Below are 21,012 nucleotides of genomic sequence, written 5' to 3'. Positions count from 1 at the left end.
CCTCGGGGTCATAGGAAAAAAACAAAAACAGCAAAAAAACAAAAACAAACTTAGAAAACAGACACACACACAGACACACATATATCTCATATAAATATAAAAAACATATAAAAACTGAAAGAAGTGGTAATCCAAAAGCCTGGCTGTATCCATTATCAACGGTTTATTATTATTATTATTATTATCATTTATTTGTTAGGCACCACAAGGTTTCCGCAGCGCCGTACATAGTACAAACAGTAGACCATACAGGGTGAAACAGTACGGAACATTGATGACAGCAACAGGCTTGAATACTGATGGAGACACAATGCTAAGATACACCTAAATAAATATTAATGCAATAAGTTGTCACCCATTTGTTAGAGGTCCCATAGTTAGTGCATTCCCAAAAAAGAGTTTTGTCATGAAGTTCAAAGAAAATTCAAAGTAAATACAAGAAAAGGTTATTAAAAAAAAACAACATGAGGAATTTATAAGAAAATTTCTAAGGCAAGGCAATTTGTAATGAGAATTGTATCAGTATTATTATTATTATCATTATTATTATCATTTATTTGTTAGGCGCCACAAGGTATCCACAGCGCCGCACACAGTACTAACAGTAGACTATACAGGGTGAAACCATACAGAACAATGAACAAAAAGTACCAATGCTTCAGAAACTCCGGGCAGACATATGGAGTAAAGACGGAGCAGAAGAACAGGTATGGAGACAGGAGGGGAGAGGGGCCCTGCGCATACGAGCTTACATCCTAAGGGAGGGTGGACAAAACAGGCATGAAAGGGAGGCAATGATGCAAGGGGGAGAGAAAAAGGGACCAGGGGAGAGAGTGGAGAACGAGCAGAGTAGATGAGGTGTTAAGTGGATGGTTGGTAGGCTTTGAGGAACAGGTGAGTTTTGAGTGCCCGTTTGAAGGAGCACACATTGGGAGCAAGACGGATGGAGCGGGGGAGGTCATTCCAGTGCAGGGGGTCAGCTCGGGAGAAGTCTTGGATTCTGGAGTGCCATCAAATACTTAGTGCAGCTTTTAACAATTAAAAACATTTCTTATGCACAGGGCTAGTGGACCTCTGCAACTTCACATCTCACATAATGCACACTGCATTTAGTTATATAGCATTCTGTACTTTACTGGTGTGTTAAATATACGCTTCAAATAAAAAGGTATGTAGTAATATAAGAAACCTTTAAAGGCATTACCCAGAGCTGTATTTAAAAACAAAAAGGAAAGACCTGTAGTGCACTGGGGACTAGATCTCCCTTAGGAATCCAGCCCTGTGCTGAACAGCCCGGAGCCGATTTGTCATTATGACAGGGAGTCACCACACTACGGGTTTCCCTACTATAGTGCCACCAGCCCAAGCTGGCACAGCTTAGTGAGTAAATCAATCAATGAATAATTATTTATTTTAGCATTATAATGTATGTTTTGTAATAACCATTTTTATACTTAAAGTATTATCACAATGATTAATTTTCTGTTGAAAACATTCATGCCATATATCTTAGAAGCTTTTACTACTGCATTTTTTTATGGGGATTGTACAGATTTTATTGTAAAACATGTTGTATTACACAAAAGTGCCAATCTCTATAAACAAAACTAAGACATTACATTCATAAATCACAGTAATCAGTTCTTACCGTGTATGTTAACTTTTGGTAACCCACCAACAAAATAATATTTCCTCAACATGTATTCTACAGTTTAAACTTGTTTACCAAAGAGTTTCAGGGATTACGGACACAGATAAGTGTTTATCCTTCTGTCTTATTTTTCTGAGCTGCAAAAAGATTGAGGGATTTTAGGTGTATGGCTTTGTAAGAAAAGGGTAAGTTGTTTGCCGTCCTTGAATGTCCTCAATATTTTAGAGATTTGTTTTCTTTTGTTTTTGTGAAGGGAAAAAAACCAAAAAGATTCACTAATTTAGAGTGTTAATAGAAGTAAAAAATAGAATATAGATGGGAGAGGTTGGTCTCATAGGTATCTCACTAAAGCTAACCACAGATGGGCTAATCTTAATGTTCAGTTCAGTGGCAGAAATTATGAACAATAAAAGCTAGGCACTTACTATATTTATTATATATATTTATTATAGGGAGAACAGCTGGAGAAAAAAAAGTTACCCTGCCAGAGAACACTTTCATCTTAGTCCTCCTATTGCCATCACTAGCTCAGGCCTAAATCTCTTCTCATCCAGGTTCATTTGGCCTTTAATCTAGCACTTCCTGTTACCCATAGCATTCTACTGACTGAAATTAAATTCTGGTGCAGACTTTTTATGCCATATATATTATATTGGTTAAAGAACCATTGCCGTTTCCCATTGGAGCCCAAAACGATCAAACTCTAACACTATTTTTAAATGAGTATTAACATACTATGAATAAGAGACAAGGCAGAATTGTAATTCTTTTAGGAATATTTGAATATCCTTCTATGCTCTATTCACTGAAAACAAAAATTAATGATGACCCACATCTGTCTTTTAGGTTAAATATATGTTTTACTAAACATACTGTGGGTCAATATGCCTTGTGTTGTAAAATTTATATGTTTAGAGATTACCATTTCTAAGTATCTCTAAGGTCTAGTTCAAATTCCCCAACATTCAAGTCAAAGGCAAGTTTTTTATATGTGTTCAGCATTTCTGAAAAATATCGAATTAGGCCCTTAGAGATGCAATAGAGTCAAGAAAAAGTAGAATTTTAAAACATATTTGAGGCTTTATATCAGTTATGTAATAAATTGTGTGCTAAAAAAAAAGATATAAGGAAACATCTGATCTAGTACCTAAGTAAATCGTCAGATAATCTGTATATTGTAAGAATATTCAGAAGGAGGCTCTAACCTATTTTTTCTTTATCTTCCCAATATTATTTTGCTAATGTTAATAATAGAGATAAAATCTGATTAATACTTGTGTTGTTTTAAGTGTCTCTGGTGGTGCTAGAAATTCTGGTTTGCCTTCTGGTGTCAATCCTATTGGATGTGTGATAATTATTTTATAATACAATTACTCTGGGGATTAGACCAATGGGAAGAAAAATAATGTGAAGTCATAGGGGGGGGGGGGGCAATGTGAGGAGGTCAGAAGAGGTTGTGGCAGTGATCTGATCTGTCCCAATATCTTATAGTAGATGCTGCTCAGTAGCACTGCTATTCCTCAAAGACAAGCTGGGATAGATTTTGCATTAAGCACAGTTATGCCACATTAAATTCTGAGAGGGAGCCCTTTCCCTGCATTGAGTGCATTGTCCTTTGTCACCAAAATAAAATTAACTGTAGAGACGACAATAAATGACTTTAAATTCAAAGTTTTGCCAATGTGGGAATGAATCTTATGTAGAGCATTGGTACTGAACAAAATGAGCATTTTCTAAATAAAAGATGTGGCTATTGGATGGGTGGGGCGTAGGTTTGTTGTGTCAAATATGTCAATTTGACCCCAGCCAAAGGCCTTGAAACATCCAGAAATCTATCAGTGTAAAGCTTCTTTAAACAGCCACTGATGATTATCAGATGTAAACTTTCTAATATTCAAAAATAAAGGGATGGATGGTGGGGCGGGGGGATAAAAAAAACAAAAAAACCCCAAAAAGGTATAATTTTCCTATTTAAGTTACTGATATTAGTGTATTCTTCTGTCATATTCTCTAACAAATGTAAGCTTCAGAAGTACACTTGGGAGTAAAACTGAATATTGGCCCAATTTGGTTTGCAAATACATATGCAGATTTTTATAGATGTTTCTACAAAAAGATCTTTGAAATAAAACTGCTTACTTTCCATTCCCATAGTGAAGGAACATCATCAGTATTACCAAAACATCTTTATAACATTATTCAGCCTTGCATATTTTAAAGTTAGATTTGAATATTTGTTTGTACCAGTAAAGACATAAATGGGAACTTTTAACTTTTTCCAGACTTTTGGAAACAAATTTATTTGTTATGTTTAAAACTACTGGAACTCTTTTATATAGATTTAAAATGAAACAAAGATAAAACACTCTAGCTTAGGCTATTCATGTCCAAACTTTCACAAAAGGGGCTGCATGAAGAAGACTGTAGGATTACTTATGTCTAAGCTTTCAGGAAATGGGCCGCATGAAAAGGACTGTGCGGAGTCTAACGGTGAGGAAGGTGTTCTTCATGGAATCCCGTAAGGGGGTTTTGAGTTAGCTACCCCCAGACCGCAGGTCGCGGCCCTCTCAGGGGCTTGATGAGTGAGACTGTATTGAGAACCAAGATAATAACTGAAAATCCCACGGATGAGAAGTAGCTCAATGACTGAGAGACTAAGAGGCAGTTTCCCAGGACAATGGTAGAGCCAATGTACTGAGAGTAAGGAACAGTAGGTGAGTACGCAGGTTATACTGGAGACTGGTAGCGATGATCTGCTAGTAGATGTACTGGAGACTCAGAGAACGCGTAGCAATAATCTGCAGAGCGTAACCACAGGATAGTGGAGTAGACACAGAGGCTGTAATGATCTGCGGATAGATGTGCTGGAGACTCAGAAAACAGGTATCATTAATCTTCAGAGCATTACCACAGGATAGTGGAGTAGACACAGAGGCTGTGATGATCTGCGGATAGATGTGCTGGAGACTCAGAGACTAGGCAGCAAACAGGAGCCATTGAATAGGATATCTGAACAGGAGAGTAGACATGAATATCTGGTAACTTAGTAGAGAAGCAAGTGTTTTAAATAGACAGAGCTACCAGGCAATTAGCCAATCAAGTGCATGCAGGAAGTATTGAGCAAACCAGGTGTGTGCATGCTCAGTTCAGACCAGCAAGTGAATGCAGGAAGAGGGAAACAGGTTAGAATATAGAACATAATGCAGGTTTAGCTGGTGCAATGTGTGACAGGACTGCAGGATTACTTATGACCAAGCTTTCAGGAAATGGGCCGCATGAAGAGGTCTGCAGAATTTCTTATGCCCAAGCTTTCAGGAAATGGGCCGCATGAAGAAAACTGCAGGATTAAATATTTAGTGGCTGGATTAAGTAAAATACAAATTGAAGTTTCTAATCACCTGGGGGATGCTAGATTACTTTACAATGATGCACTTAGTTGTACAGCCCAAAATTAAGCTGGCCCAGTATATTTCAATATCACTGCTGAATTTGGGCAATTAACCTGTTCTAGTAGCATGTGGTCCATGTCAGTGCCACAAAACATTCTCTTCATAAATGAAATAGCACATAATTGGGCATGTTGATAAAGGTCTTTTAAACATACTTGACCGATCGCGTCATTTTGTTCCCACCCCCGCAAATAAATTTGCATTTTGTTGTGGGAGGTGGGGCCAGAATGACGTGATTCCCCACAAATCGCGTCACTGAGGCTCAAAGCGGACAAGATGCCGAACAAATGTTTTTAAAGATGACCTACTGAGCTGTGTGCAGTCATCTTAGAACCATACTAACTGGCCCTGTGTATTCAAGAAGTGACTCAGCCATCATCATCATCATCACCATTTATTTATATAGCGGCACTAATTCCGCAGCGCTGTACAGAGAACTCACTCATATCAGTCCCATTGGGGCTTACAGTCTATGTAGCTACTTACATTTGCACCCCCTTTCTACTTGCTAACCGATAGGAACACATAATATTAAATTTAAGCTAAGGACGCAGTCTCACAAACTGCATCCAGCAAACAATGCTTACATATTCCTATGATAAAAACAATATTAAAAAAGTTATTGTGAATTCAAGTGCTGTTGGAATTGACTTTGTAATGGTGAAATAGCAGTGAAATGTGCAATATATCATGAGTAATGATTTACAGTATAAACAGACAGAAGACATTATATACTACCAAAGTACAAATGTCTAGTTAACCATAGCAATCTGGTGTAAATTAGAAAATAAAAGTAAATATCTGATTTGCTACAAGTGTTTAGACACATTTGCATCCTGCTAAATAATCTCCATACACTAATAATGTCTATGCTTGAGGGATTTTCTGCCATAAAGGTAAAGTGAGTACCTAACTATAGGTGGCCAAATATAGGGAGAGACTAGAATAAGGTCACTGAGCTGTAAGTACACTGCCGAGGTGTAGCGCTGTTTTACCTTTAGACATGATTACTATGGTTATTTACAAAGCAAAGGTTTTTTGGAGCAATTACACTTAATTTTAAGCACTGCATATTAACAGTTTTACATTGCAAAGTGCATGTTGGTCTGTGAATTAGTGGATTACAAAATTAAAACTCATTTCACAGTACTGCCGATCATCAACTTTACATCTACTTGAATATATAAGGTATAAATATTGTTGTTTTTTTTTTAAAAGGTGTATGACCATGATCTATGCACAATTTTGCATAAACTTTACCTCCTGCTTGTTTGTTGTGTCCCCATGTTTAAAGTATTTGGAATAGATCAAACTTTAGCCAATCAAATCAGCCAAATGTTGAGGGCAGGACAGAGTATTTCAGTGGAGGTGTGAGCTGGTTCTAATCTTGCTGGAGGCAGTAATCTGTCCCCGTGTGTGTGATTATGTCAGCAAGGACAGGGCTGCATATGATCACAGTGAGCACAGGATAAGAATGTGTCACCTGTCAATTTGAAGATTTCAGTGACAACACACCTCTGTAGGATACAATTGTTTCTTCCTAATAACTGCTGGTTTCAAACTTATTTAGTGTAAGTAGTATATATTTATCTCGGGAAGCTAAGTGAATACCCAGCCTGCCTTTATTTCAGATTTATGGATTTTTCAGATTCCAAATACATTGATACAAGTACACCTGATTAAATGGACAAGAGGCCTGATTCATTAAGGCACCCAAAATGAACATATTGGGCCTGATTTATTAAGTAAAGTAAAGCAAAAAAATTAGTAACTTTAAACAATTTCAAAACCATGTTGCAATGCAAGGGGTGCAAATGTGTTTATTATTTTGCACAAAAGGAAAATACTGTCTGTGTTTTCATGTAGGATGCAAATACTTGATAGCTTTATTTTTACACTGACATTAAAAGTTGATCTAGGACATGCGCTACCCCAATTATAAATCTGTCCTTTAAATTTACCTTCCCCCAATACAACATGGTTTTGTCAAAATTCAAAGCTACTCATTCGTTTTGTTTTGAATCAGGCCCATTGTGCTTTTCTTTTTCTTTCTTAGACGCCTTAAATTTGGTATACACACGTCTTTATTCAACTAGAAGCAGATCTGAAGAAACATCTGTGACAACATGGACCTCCTATGCCATGATGTCCTTTGTTGCTGGACTTGCTTTGCCACCTTCCCCTTGTGTTTATTCCAAATGCGCCCTCTAACCACAGTAGGAGGGGCTTTTGCTGCTGCCGCCACTAGGCTCCTTCATCGGCAACTAAGAACACTTCCTTCTAGGTAACTCTTGGTGCTAGTGTACCCCCTTGCTGGGCTCCTGGGCTGGTACAGCTGACCTGTTGCCTTCAGATCAGGGCTGCTGTGGATGGATGCAACTGGCCTATTACACTGGCCAGAGCTACAGGTAGAGCGTTGGTACTGGATGCAGGGTTCCAACCTCAGAACAGATGGTTAACGGATTAAGTTGGTCTAATCTGTAGGTCCCAGGATTTACAGCACATAATACTAGTACATGGTAAAACAGTGTGGTTTTTATACAGAGTTACACAGATATTCTGGCAGGAGGTAATCCAGCCTCTTGCCCCTCTAATCAATCCAGGTGCTTCATGCAGCCTGCCCATAAATCACCCTGGAGGTGTTCAACACCTTTTTACATTGCTGCTAGTGACACAACTAAGTCTGAGATTTTCTATTGAACGTTTACTGTCAGGATAGAACAGTTCTCTAATCTTGCTTTGAACGCAATTTTACTTGCAAAATTCACATTCATCTGTGATCACTTGCATAGGGAGTTTACCTGCAAGTATAATTACCTCCTCCTATCTTTCAGACTCAACAGACGTTTTGGTCACTCAGGAATGAAAAGTTCTAATTAACATGAGATTACCTGTCTCCAGACAGTTGCAATACCCAAACATGACATACTGTCTCATAAGACAATACATTCCCACATATACCAATAGAAAGACTTTAATTGCACAAGGTGTGTATAATATATGTAGGTGTATATGTGTTAGTACATGTGTGCGTGTGTGTGTGTATATATATATATATATATATATATATATATATATATAGTGGCTAAGTGGTCAGCACTTCTGCCTCACAGCGCTGGGGTCATGAGTTCAATTCCCAACCATGGCCTTATCTGTGTGGAGTTTGTATGATCTCCTCGTGTTTGCGTGGGTTTCCTCCTGGCGCTTCGGTTTCCTCTCACACTCCAAAAACATACTAGTAAGTTAATTGGCTGCTAACAAAATTGACCCGAGTCTCTCTCTCTCTCTCTCTCTGTGTATGTTAGGGATTTTAGACTGTAAGCTCCAATGGGGCAGGGACTGATGTGAATGAGTTCTCTGTACAGCGCTGCGGAATCAGTGGCGCTATATAAATAAATGGTGATGATGATGATAATGATGAAGTACATTTGCAATGATATACAGAGGTGCACTGCACTCCTAATTAAAATAAATATTAACACAATATACATATATACATATATTTATATACACACATATATATATATATATATATATATATATATATATATATATACACATTTACACACACACACACATATATATATATATATATATATATATATATATATATATACATACACACACATGTTTATATCTATATATATATATACATATCTCTATATATCATATATATAAACGCACACATGCACTAACACATATACACCTACACATATTATACACACCTTGTGCAATTAAAGTTTTACAGTGAAGTCATTAACTTGACAGACAGCACATGCCTGTCAAAACAAAGAAGGCTGAATGGCATTTAAAATGGACTTATTCATGTAATATTTTGCTAGTCTGTCTCAAGCCTTCCCTGATAATATACTCTGCCTGAGGGGCACAAAGCAAATGTGTTGAGACAAAATAGACTTTTAATGTTATGCAGACTTCAAAATTAGAATTAAATGAGGCAAGGTGCTGAAAATAAAAAGCATACCCAATATATTATGTATTAGTTTATTTTATTTAAAACAAAATAAAATGTTAAGAGTTCAGACATGAGACTGAACATGAAATAAGTCTTTATGCTTTCTACTTTAATATATAATTTAACATTGGTATACGTGATAGTGGTCGCACACATTATTTATAGTTAGAGCCATCCTGTTAGCAGAAGTACCTTGTAATTGGCGGATGACTTGCATGCATATTTGCAAATGCATGCAACGGACTTCTGCTTTTATTAGCATTTTATAGGCAGGTTTCAAATTAAGGCCCTCTTTAATCCTTAATAAAGGTTCCTGTTTGGGTAAGAAACATTGCAATTAAGCTACACTTATCACTACAATGATACAGTCGCAGGGGTGCTTGCTTTCATGTCTAACTTATCTACATTAATATCTATCACTGTTAAAAGAGTACCTGGGCAACTACTTTGGTAAGAGACTGCCCTTTTCAAATTGGTTAATATAGAAGGTTTCTGATTAAAAAAAACAGTTAGCCTAAACGAACAATGTCAGAGTTGAAACTTTTCATGTGTGAATGCAGCGAAATATGTATTTTAGATAAACACAGACTTCAAAACATAGATTTTGGCTGCAAACACATGCAAGCTGGTAAGTAACAAGTGGCAGGCATCACAAATAAAATGTTTCCTAATTAGACAACCAACCTCGAGTACAAATGTGTTTTAAAATGTTTATTAGCACTCTCTAGCTTTATTCTCTTTGTACAGAAACTTTAGACCATGTTGGATGTGGCAGCATAAAGTCAGAGAAGTGTGTATTAAGAAAGGTCTATACAGACAGCACTAGGAGAAAGCTAAATAAATGACTCAGTATGCAGATGTCTTGGAACTGTCCAAGGTGCTGAAACACTTATGGAAACTTCATGACATTTTATAGAATACTGCACTTACCACCATTTCATTTCTTTTTAGGTTCTCAATGTGTCTCCTAAATTTATGTTTGATAACCATATGCAAAACAAAGCAATATATTGACAATTCTATGTTTAATATAATGTATAATAAATGCTCAGTTTACGTTTTGTCTTGCAATTTATTTGCTTAATGCACACTAGGCAACTTTTAAACCTTTAGAATCTACATTGACGTTTAGTTTGTTGTCATTGCATTGTTAATGTAGAGTCAATTTTATCATAATGATATCTATAATGACAATAAATATTAGCTATTGTATAATGAACATCCTCCCAATGAAACTTTTCAGGCCTTAATTAATTCTTGTGTTGCAATAATTTGCAGCCATAAAGAGTTTACTAGAGGTCAACTATATTGATGGGGATGGTACCAAAACATTGCATGAATCACATACCAAACCCTATTAGCAATAAAATTACAAAGCAAAATCACTTCCAATAGGTTTCTAATGCATGGTACAGCTAGCATAGCTTATAAATACAATACAGAAGCATACTTAATTCCCACTTTCATGTCATATATTTGTATATCACAATACACTCATTTATACTAACCATCTGCCCGTTATACTTTTGAAAAGCAATATATGTCTATAATCATGGTTTATACACCTTTGGCCTGACAAGCTGCAGATTATATAGCCCTCTATTGTAAACAATTCCAGCTGCATTAATATATTCTTTTTCTCTGTTGCAAATGTGTCAACAAAGGAATGTTAATTTGAAATGTTAATTGAAAGCAAGAATAATAGCCAGGTTAATTGTGAACAGGATTTCATTGTTAAAAAAATAAATAAACAAAAATTACCTGTCAGGGGTATGCCTAGCCACTTGACTACTAGAGATATGTGTACCTCTCATGCCTTACATAAAATCAACATAATCATTTTTATTAGTATAGGAAAAAACAAGTATTGTCCATTTCTCATTATTCAATTAAACCAAAATGGTACAGTAGAAACCAACGAAATCACATTTTTTGATGGGATACCATTGGCATTTTTAAAGCGAATGTTCTCCCCTTTGCTGCCTGACTTCACTCACTATATTTTACGCACACTCGTGGCTCTTATTTTGACCATTTTAGAATAGAACAGATTGTATCATTATACATATAATATATTGTATCACCTATTATACATATAATATAATCTGCTCTGTGAATTAAAAATAAGTTAGGACTGCATGTATTATAGAAAATAATACTGACAACCTGCAGTCATAAATTGCTTCTTTAGAAATGAACATTGCATTACATTGGTTAAGGCACATTATAAAAGAAATACACAATGACAAATAAAATAGGTATTGGTACTTAATGTAACCAAGTATTAATAATGCATGCCTATAGCTAACATACGCAGTAAAAGGATATTGTTCATATAAACAGGGTATCATAGATACAACAAATGAAAAGTTATAAATAATACATTGCACACTAGAGCATACATATCTGAAATAAAACACAGAATAACAATTTAATACATAAGATCACTATCCATTGAGCTACCTTTTACATTTGCTTCAATTTTATGTAACAAATAGGCACAAACATACAGACGTGGCAATATATACATATATGTATATATATATATATATATATATATATATATATACACACAGTTTTAAATGTGTTTATGAAACAGAAATAAAAATATGCTACACTAGGGAGGTAACAACAGAAAATAATAACAACCAACTATACAAAAAAGTCCCCAGTTGAGTACTTAACTCAGAAACCAAACACAAGTCCTATAAAAGAATGGCATTGGTGGTCATGTAGTCAAACACATATACAAGTACAATAAGTACAATAAACAATAATGTTTATTTCATTGAAATAGTGTAAGCAGAGTGAAAAATAACAAAGCAAACCACAATACAGTTAACATGTCTTAAAATGGCAGATTCTGAAATAGTAACCAAACGTGTATAAATACGTCAAAATAATTTGTATAACAATGCATAAACAATATGGAAAGATAAACAGCATAGTATTGATCTAAATCATCATCATCACCACCACTTATTCATATAGCGCCACCAATTCCACAGCGCTGTACAGAGAATATCTGTCACTCACATTAGTCCCTGCCCCATTGGAGCTTACAGTCAAAATTCCCTAATACACACACACAGACTAGGGTGAATTTGATGGCAGCCAAATAAACTACTAGTATGTTTTTGGAGTGTGGGAGGAAGCCCATGCAAACACGGGAGAAGATACAAACTCCTCAAAAATAAAGCCATGGTTCATCATCATCACCATTTATTTATATAGCGCCACTGATTCCGCAGCGCTGTACATAGAACTCATTCACATCAGTCCCTGCCCCATTGGAGCTTACAGTCTAAATTCCCTAATATACACACAGACAGACAGAGAGAGAGAGACTAGGGTAAATTTGATAGCAGCCAATTAACCTACTAGTATGTTTTTGGAGTGTGGGAGGAAACCAGAGCACCCGGAGGAAACCCATGCAAACACAGGGAGAACATACAAACTCCTCACAGATAAGGCCATGGAATTGTGATGGTTGGGAATTGAACTCATGACCCCAGTGCTGTGAGGCAGAAATGCTAACCACTAAGCCTTCGTGAAACCACAGTGCATGAAAGAACATTAAAAAGAACAGTGCATGAAGGAACACAAGAAACTATTACTTAAAACATTCAGCAAAGCATTGTCAATCAGGTGTGCCAACAACAACAACAAAATGAAAATTACATTCAGCTCCTGATTGGATACCCACACAACATGCAACCGGGAGCCAGTTGTCATATCCAGTCCAGCCACAGTGCTTATGGACAGCAGCACATTTTACTCCTAATTAGTATCAGGTCAAAAAAAAACAACCCAAAAAAACAAAGTGGTCAATGGGGAGGGCTCTGCACTTAAATAAAAATGTAATGAAGGGGAGAGTTTACATAGCCAACATATAAACAGATATCATTAAATTTACAGTAGCTATAGTGATTAGTGAAATAGTGCTGGGCACAAGCAGATGGAGTCTAACTTTTGAGTACATATTCACAGAGATTGACTGGGCAAGCATTGAAACACAATACTTACAAATTATTATCTATGCGGCTTGGGCACATAATTAGCGTTGGGATTACTTGCATAGAGGAGACACAAATATTTTACTGATCTAAATAGATGCTAAGCATGTTGGCTGGTGAACACGCACCAAATGAAAAGTAAATAATTGCTTATTTTAGAGTCACATTGGACCTCCTCTTTCCAAGTATCAGATATATTATATATTTCTTGCAGGACTCCCAGGTAAAGAAAAAGATATAGGACCTCATATAGAGTCGGACACAAAGTCCGATTTAGGCGCATCCAACCAAAAAACACTACCACGCATGTGCAGAAACCTCCAAATCCACCTGCATCTTGGACGCAATTAACACTTGCGACTCACTACAGGAGAATGGGAGGAACGCAGAATTGTGAAGGCATGACCATGTAAGTGCATCCTAGTCGCAGTGAGGCGCAGACGCAACACACGTCAAAACAGGGCTAAAGCTGTGCGGTAGGAATTAGGTGGCACAAGAGTTAGCTAGCTGCAGGTGCTGCTCGTGGCACACTCACACTTCTACACTCCCTACATGGACTTTGCGTCAGATTCTAAATGAGGTCCATATAGTGCAATACTGATAAAACAAATATTTAAATGAGTTGTGGGAGAACATACATTAAAAATAATAAAAGAGCTTATTTGACTTTCCGCTTCAGCAAAGTAAATTACTAGTTTCCCCCTACATAAACACACACTGATATATATGTATATATTAGAAATTACCATATAATAAAAAACTATATTTAACTTTTATTTTAATTTCCTTGTATGTAATGTGTCTGTGTTATGACCCCTTGATATACAGCACTGCGTAATATATCAGCACTTTATAAATTAATGATGACAAAATATGCATCAGACTGTGCATGCGCTAGATGCCCAAACAACTAGACAGTCCCAAAAGACTATACACACAATATAATAATGTAGGAAAATTATGGATATACCATTATTTCCGTATTCCATTACAGCAAAACACATTGATACCTGCAGTACCTCTTTAACTTTTTTTCTATCCTAATACACATTATTATTGGTCAATGTGGTGTAACTATCCTAGATAATGGACTTCATTGATAGAGGAGGACTGCTGAATGCATTCCGTCACTGACTGATCTAAACTCTGAGTGAAGTATTTCACAGACGATAGAGATTATATATTATATATATATATATATATATATATATATATATATATACACACACACATACACATTGTTGGAGTATATATCTGTCGTATAAACAGGCACACAGTCTGTTATGCATGGATTTAATCTAAACTTTTCAAGGACATAACATTTCTGGCTTCAGAAATAAAACTATCTACTTTAATCAAAACACTCAGACTGTGGTACATCCTTGCTGAATGTAGCCCTTGTTCAACGTTCTTTTGGATTTCATTATACTCAGGATCTGTGAATGGGATGTACTGCATTAAATTTGACTATTTGGATGGCTTGTGCGTTCTCAATAGAGAAATTGTTGTATGTGTGAAATGTTATTTCCCAGAAGTTAAAGCTCTCAGTCACTGTAGCAGGTGGCCTGGCAGAGTCTACAACTGATGAACAGAGTAAGATACAAAAAGCTCTACAGTAGACAAGCTCACCGTGGCCAGCAATTCTCTTAGGGAATATGTAATCTCACCAAAATGTTTTCCTGTTCATGTTAAAAAAAAAAAAAAATCGCTCCATATATATTTTACAATGAATCGTTGTTTATGATATAAAGAATGGAAATACAATTCATTTACATAAAGAACTGTACAGTTTATCATGAAGAAAATGAAAAAGAAAAAATACTTGCATGGATTGATCCAAATATTTTGGATGTTGAAAAACAAAATTAATGTAAGAAGTAAATGTAGAAGTAATGTTACATTGCTGATTCATAGGGGCATATTCAATTGTCGGCGGAAACGCCGAAAATCTTGCACTCCGTGCACTATTACCATTATTACGGTAATAGTGCGCAGAAAGAAAGCTATTACGGTACATCTCTCGCTGGATTTCAGCTCGCGGCTCCCTCAGCCGCGAGCTGAAATCCAGCTATTACCGTAATAACGGTAATAGTTTTAACGCGGCGGGGGGAAAAAAGCTGAATATGCCATGACATATGACATGTGTAATACTTATACATGAATCAGAAATATTTGTAGTACAGAGCAGGATTCATAGTTGCATTTATTTTGTCAACTGTGTATGTCCCTGTTTTATGTGTGCCCTGTTTTCTACACTGTCTGGGACTATTAGCACTGTGAACAACTACAAAGCAATAATACAATGAATAATACAATTATAAAAACAATAATAATGTGTCAAATTACTTTTTTGAACATCAGATTGAATGTGAGAATAGATGTCAATTTTGCCTTATAGTGTACAAACTCATTGGCTTCTGTACACCAAAAAGGGAATGAGCCACGTACTGTACTGATCAGTAAATCACTATGAAGACCACAGGAGAGATTCAATTACCGGTGATGTGGCGCGTGGACATGGTGCTGTGCACATTTATGCCAATTACGGTAGGAATCTCTGCTCATTTTTCCTTGCAACATTTTGGCACGAGAGGAAAAACGAGCAGAGATTTCAGCCATAGCATTGTCATGAGGTGTCTCCACGGATGTTCTGGAGAAACCTTGTGCCATATTGATTCCCCCCATCCCCCGTCAGTAGCCATGGTACTCAGTCCAAATATTGGACAGACTGAAAATTCATCCAGCTGCATCCAGGGTCTGTCCAGTGGTTTATGTCAGTACCGTGAGTACTGACTATGTGGTTTTCTGTGATTGGGATGTTCACTATACCACCTTGGGTACACTTGCAACACCCGGTGAGTTTAGGCCTCATCACACATACACACACCTTTATCTATCGGTTATTTCATCCATGCATATCTGAGTGTTTCAGAACTGAATTGACAAGGAAATTATGTGGATGCTAAATCAGTTATGACAGAAATTTTCCATTTAAATTGTGTCTAGTTATCTGAGCAGTAATTTTACGCAGGTGGAGATATACAGAAGGTAATGACACTGCTTTACTTCTTCCCAACTACTCTTTTGCTGATGTGTAACCATCAGAATTGCCCATGATTTTCATGGCTAACTCGATTTATGTGAGCAATGAGAGTTTGCCGATGCGCACTTGCACCAGCGCAAGAATTACCTTTCCACTGCAAGACAGTAGAAAGTCTGGTTGCATGTAACTTAGCCACAGTTACTTGATACACATATAAGGTGTTCTAAAATGTAATTTTTTATGTTTTTCCTGCTCCCAGTAAGAGCAAAGTCTGTAGTAATTGGAGCTTAAATAGCACCAGTAATGGGGATCATTGATCCCTACAGAGATCAAATTAAAGTGCACCTCCCACCTAAGCACAGTGGAGTCATACAATCGATCAATTCACGATGAACCATTTATGAATTTCCCAAAACTCATGGAGGCAGAAACAGCAGCCATTCTAATGTTCAAAAAAAACATGAAAAACAATAATAATAATAATAATAATAATAAAAACAATAAAAAGATCCTTACTGTGGAACAATTTAAAATAAAATGGTGATTTATTCTTAAGTGGATTCTTTCTATTTTTAAGCACATCACCAATTTAGCTGATTTTCGGTTGCTGTTTAAAGGATAGCAGAGAAGTTGTGTGTAGGGGATTAAACTGTTCCAATTTCAGCTGGAAACGTTCACTCTGCTTTAGTTTTGGCATGAAGTAAAATGAAAGAATTATTCCTCATGAACACTCAACCTTCATTCTGTTGTTCCACCATAACCCAAGAACATCCTCTGTGATTTTCTAATGTATGATTAAGAGTAGGAACAGGTGACCTTGCAAAGCCCCTTCAACAGTGCTCTTTAATTATCACTCTGATCTAGTAATCTCACTGTTCTCTTACTCCACCACCTGAGGTCAGGACTATAATGATATTTCTGCCCACTGTTACTTCCACATTTTATGGTTGATAAACTGAATTAGAGGCCGGTCAGCTTTTTATATATAATTGCATTTCAGTCAATATGTCTTGTCCCATATGAAAGACAATGTTGCTGAGCATATATTATCGCTCACAGCAATGGCAATTAGAGCAGATATTACAGAACTGTTACACAGTATTAGATAAACTACAACAACAAGAACTATACAACCTAAGGCAAAGATCAGCTGTAACACTGAATAAAGTTTCCCCAACTTGAAACTAAAGGACATATTTAATACACTCAGCCAAAATAAGACAAGGTACATTTCTGCACCTAACCTTCATAGGAGAGTGGTAATAGTTTGTTATTGTGCTACTCATACAAGAAGCTGTAAGTATTAACATGTGGATATAGTCAAACAGGAGTTTGTCTTACTCTGTATAGTATAGTTACTGACTTACCTTACCAACATCTGGCAAGATAGGGAAGTTTTCGCCATTATACTGTATATTGAGAGGAATTCATGAAGGATAGTGTCTTTTTATTCCAAAAGTGTAAATATCATTTATGTTATCCATGATGTACACACTTTCCATTATGTTGGAATAATTTGGAACTTTAAAACTTCATGAGGACAATATAGCATTTCAGTACAGAGTATTATGTATTCATTTAGTTTGAACACACCAGATATACATTATAATTTAATATTCACCATAACATGTTTAACAAATTTTTTAGGATTGCAGTAAAATACTTCCTTTGTATAAATAAGAGATCCATCATATAGTGTAGTTTCTGCATTCTCATTCACATGACTAAATTCTGCGTTTTAATAACCAGAGAACTAACTGTGTTGAGTTGACTACAGATGTCATTTTATTGTGGCCCCTAGTACAAACAAACGGACAAATTGTTTTATAAGCACCTTTCGCTGCAGACCTCTACTGCAACATGTGGCATGCACCCACTTCATGAATGTTAAACAGAACAGAGAAATTAAAGGGTACTGTTGAGGGACAAGCTCCTTGCATTTCCCATACGGGCGCACTGATCCAGATTATGAGAAACCTCCCTTTGACACCTTCGCTAAAACAACATGGGAAACATTAATTAGCTGGACTTGCAATTAGGATGATGTACTTCATTAAAGCCATCTCAGAGTGTATATGAAACCGATTTAATGTAGCTTTCAACCACCAGACATTGCATTCATTGTGTACAGAATAAGAAAGCATTACTGAGGATAATGAGATATTATGTACAGCTGTCACACATCCTAACAGAAGCAAAAATAGAGGAAACACACTCATTAAACAGAAAGCAGTCTGCGCTATTCCAAGCAAGCTCAATAGATCAAAGCATATTCATGAAGTGACTTGTAACCATTTTTCTTTTTTTTTTTTTACATTTTCTCCTAAATATTCAATAGAATTCGCGTAGATACAATAGTAAAATCCAAGTCATATAACCAATACATTTTCCTTGCCTTCTGCAAAAGCGATTTCATGTTGTATGCTGTAACAAACAGTATACTGAATGTCAGGTCGCTTAGATGAGTGTTCTAAAGTATTGATTAATGCCATACTCCACAAAACAACGAACTAAGATAAAAATATATGCTACATGAAGTGGGTATATTGTTTGAATTATCCACTTGGCTACACTTCTCACTAATGCATCATTATAGATTAGTGCACAATGTGCAATGTGTTTTACTTTAAAAAGGAAATAAAAAAATAAGAACCACCAAGCAATAACATTCAAGCATTCATTACAATAAAAACATACCATAGAGCTGTACAGTAAGTGCATTGGGCAACCGCACCATCAATCAGATAACTGCAAACTTTTCCCTAACTTTGCCAAACACGTATTGGATGGATTGTTTTATATAAATAGTAATGCTTGCAGAAGCCTTTTATAATATGAATCGTGTCAATAAAAACATCTGTCCATACATATTCCTTTTTAAAACTAGCAATGGCATATTATATCAAATTTCCTTACCTGTTAGAAAATAATTTATAGTCGAAAATATTCCCGTGATAGTATTTTAACCCAATGTATTGACATAGCTTAAATGGCTAATTTGCTAGTACTCGTGCAGATGTCGTTGTCTGGGACGTAGGTTCCTGAGCTTTCAAATTCATCCAAAGGTTATCCCTGATAACTCTCTCCACAAGCCAGACCGGGATCCCATGCTCAGCAGCAGCAACAATCCTCATCCCCACAACAGCCTGCAGACGAGGGCTTCATTATTAATCGCAAGAGTGCTCTCACTCAATGGTAGTCTTCTTCCCTAGGACTCTGCCCCTTAACAGACAAGAGGATTAGGTTTCTGAAATCCGATCACATAAAAGGCATCAACATTTACAGGAAATGGTTATCGCGTTGTCTCATTGAACCAGCAGCTTCCAGAATGGAGCAAAGACAAAGCTTCCTTCAGATAGCATCCAGTAACTGCAATGTGCGGCTGCGTTTCCTGAATGGCATCTCGCAAGCACACACAGCTCATCTATGGCTTAGGAATGTGGTTGCTGCTTTAGCAGAGCTAACAGCAGGTAAACACGCTTGTGTCATTTCGTCAATCCAATCATTAACTCCACCCTCTGCCATCTGATCTTATTAAACGTGACAATTATTGGAGCTGCTCTTGAAAGAGACACCGGAGTGTGGACGGCCACCGGAGACACATCTGAGCCGGGTAGATTGTGTGTGGCTGCTACACTTACAAGGAGATAGTATTTGCCATCTGATACAATGAACAGGACACGTTATGTGTGTGTGTATATCACAGGACCAGCGAGGAGGATGCTGTGAATCACTGAGTCATATCTGAGGAGTCTAATAAATTGCAGTGCCCTTCATATGCCCACTCTGAAAATGTTACAGCTGATAGCCATACATTTTGCATATGAGTAAAAAAAAAAAAACTTCACAGGTTAAAGTTCTTCATAGTCGATAGAGATATATATATATATATATATATATATATATATATATATAATCATAAAGTGCACATTAACGAAATAATGCAATAAAGTCGCAATAATATGGACTGATTTATTCAGATCAATTTAAATCCCTCTCATACAGTTTTCCACTTGTAATTTTCGTTTCATCTTGATACATACTCAAAGCTCCATAGATGAAATGCAGAAAAAGAAAAAAAATCGATTTTTCCTCGTTAGATGTTAAATATCATGTTCATCGCATTCTGATGTTTATCTCAGGACACAGGCAGGTGTCTCTTTCTGTACTATCAAATTAGCATGTTAAATTTATCAAATAACTCAATAGAACACAAATAGCAATGTTCTTCCTGTACTGTAATATTTTGCAGTGTAATATGATTCCAAAAGAACTTGATACAGCCAAGTTTTTTTCTTTCTAAAGTGTTTTATAAGAAGCAACAAGACTTAGAGCTTGCAAGGATTCTTCTGCCCTCTATCTGCCACTATCTGCACAGCATGAGTGTTACTTGGCTCTAGGCATCGGCAATTAGTAAGTTTTGCTCTCATAGTAAATGCTTGAAACGTCTCCACAGAATCATCACGCCAATTACTAGCAGGTGCTATAGCCTAAAAAGCAAAATGATGTATCGTTAATCAACACTAGTCTTTTAATCTGCTGTGTTCAATCAGATTCGTGTACTGTATCTATGTTCCCCTTCATCTCTATTATATTCTAAGTTGTAGGCAGCCTCTGCTTGCTAAAATCCATTTACAAGCTTCTTTGACAAGAAAAGTGTTTCTTTCTACCAACCCAGCAACACAAACATTGAACTTAGTTCATTCTATTGGATGAAACCACAAATAAATTGTACCTGCCAGGCAGGAAGATAGGAATGAAAGGGATATATTTTTCATTCTCTCAAGTCAGTTAATTATCCTGTGCTTAAGATAAAATGTGTTTGATACTAAAGTCCACAGATAGACAAAAGGAAAACATGTTCCCTTCCAAATTAAAAG

General features: G+C 36.4%; 1 protein-coding gene across 1 annotated transcript in view; it reads right to left on the bottom strand.

Moving 5' to 3' along the window:
- PCDH15 (protocadherin related 15) overlaps nucleotides 1-19,689 on the bottom strand; it is a 945,519-nt gene extending 925,830 nt beyond the window's left edge. Inside the window, exon 1 of the mRNA XM_075216373.1 lies at nucleotides 19,049-19,689. The gene's annotated coding sequence lies outside the window, so the exon portion shown is untranslated. The remainder of the gene's footprint in view (nucleotides 1-19,048) is intronic.
- Nucleotides 19,690-21,012: the final 1,323 nt, after the last annotated feature.

This window comes from Mixophyes fleayi, chromosome 6 (genome assembly GCF_038048845.1).
Source record: "Mixophyes fleayi isolate aMixFle1 chromosome 6, aMixFle1.hap1, whole genome shotgun sequence".
NCBI lineage: Eukaryota > Metazoa > Chordata > Amphibia > Anura > Limnodynastidae > Mixophyes > Mixophyes fleayi.
This window is presented reverse-complemented; position numbering and strand designations above follow the sequence as displayed.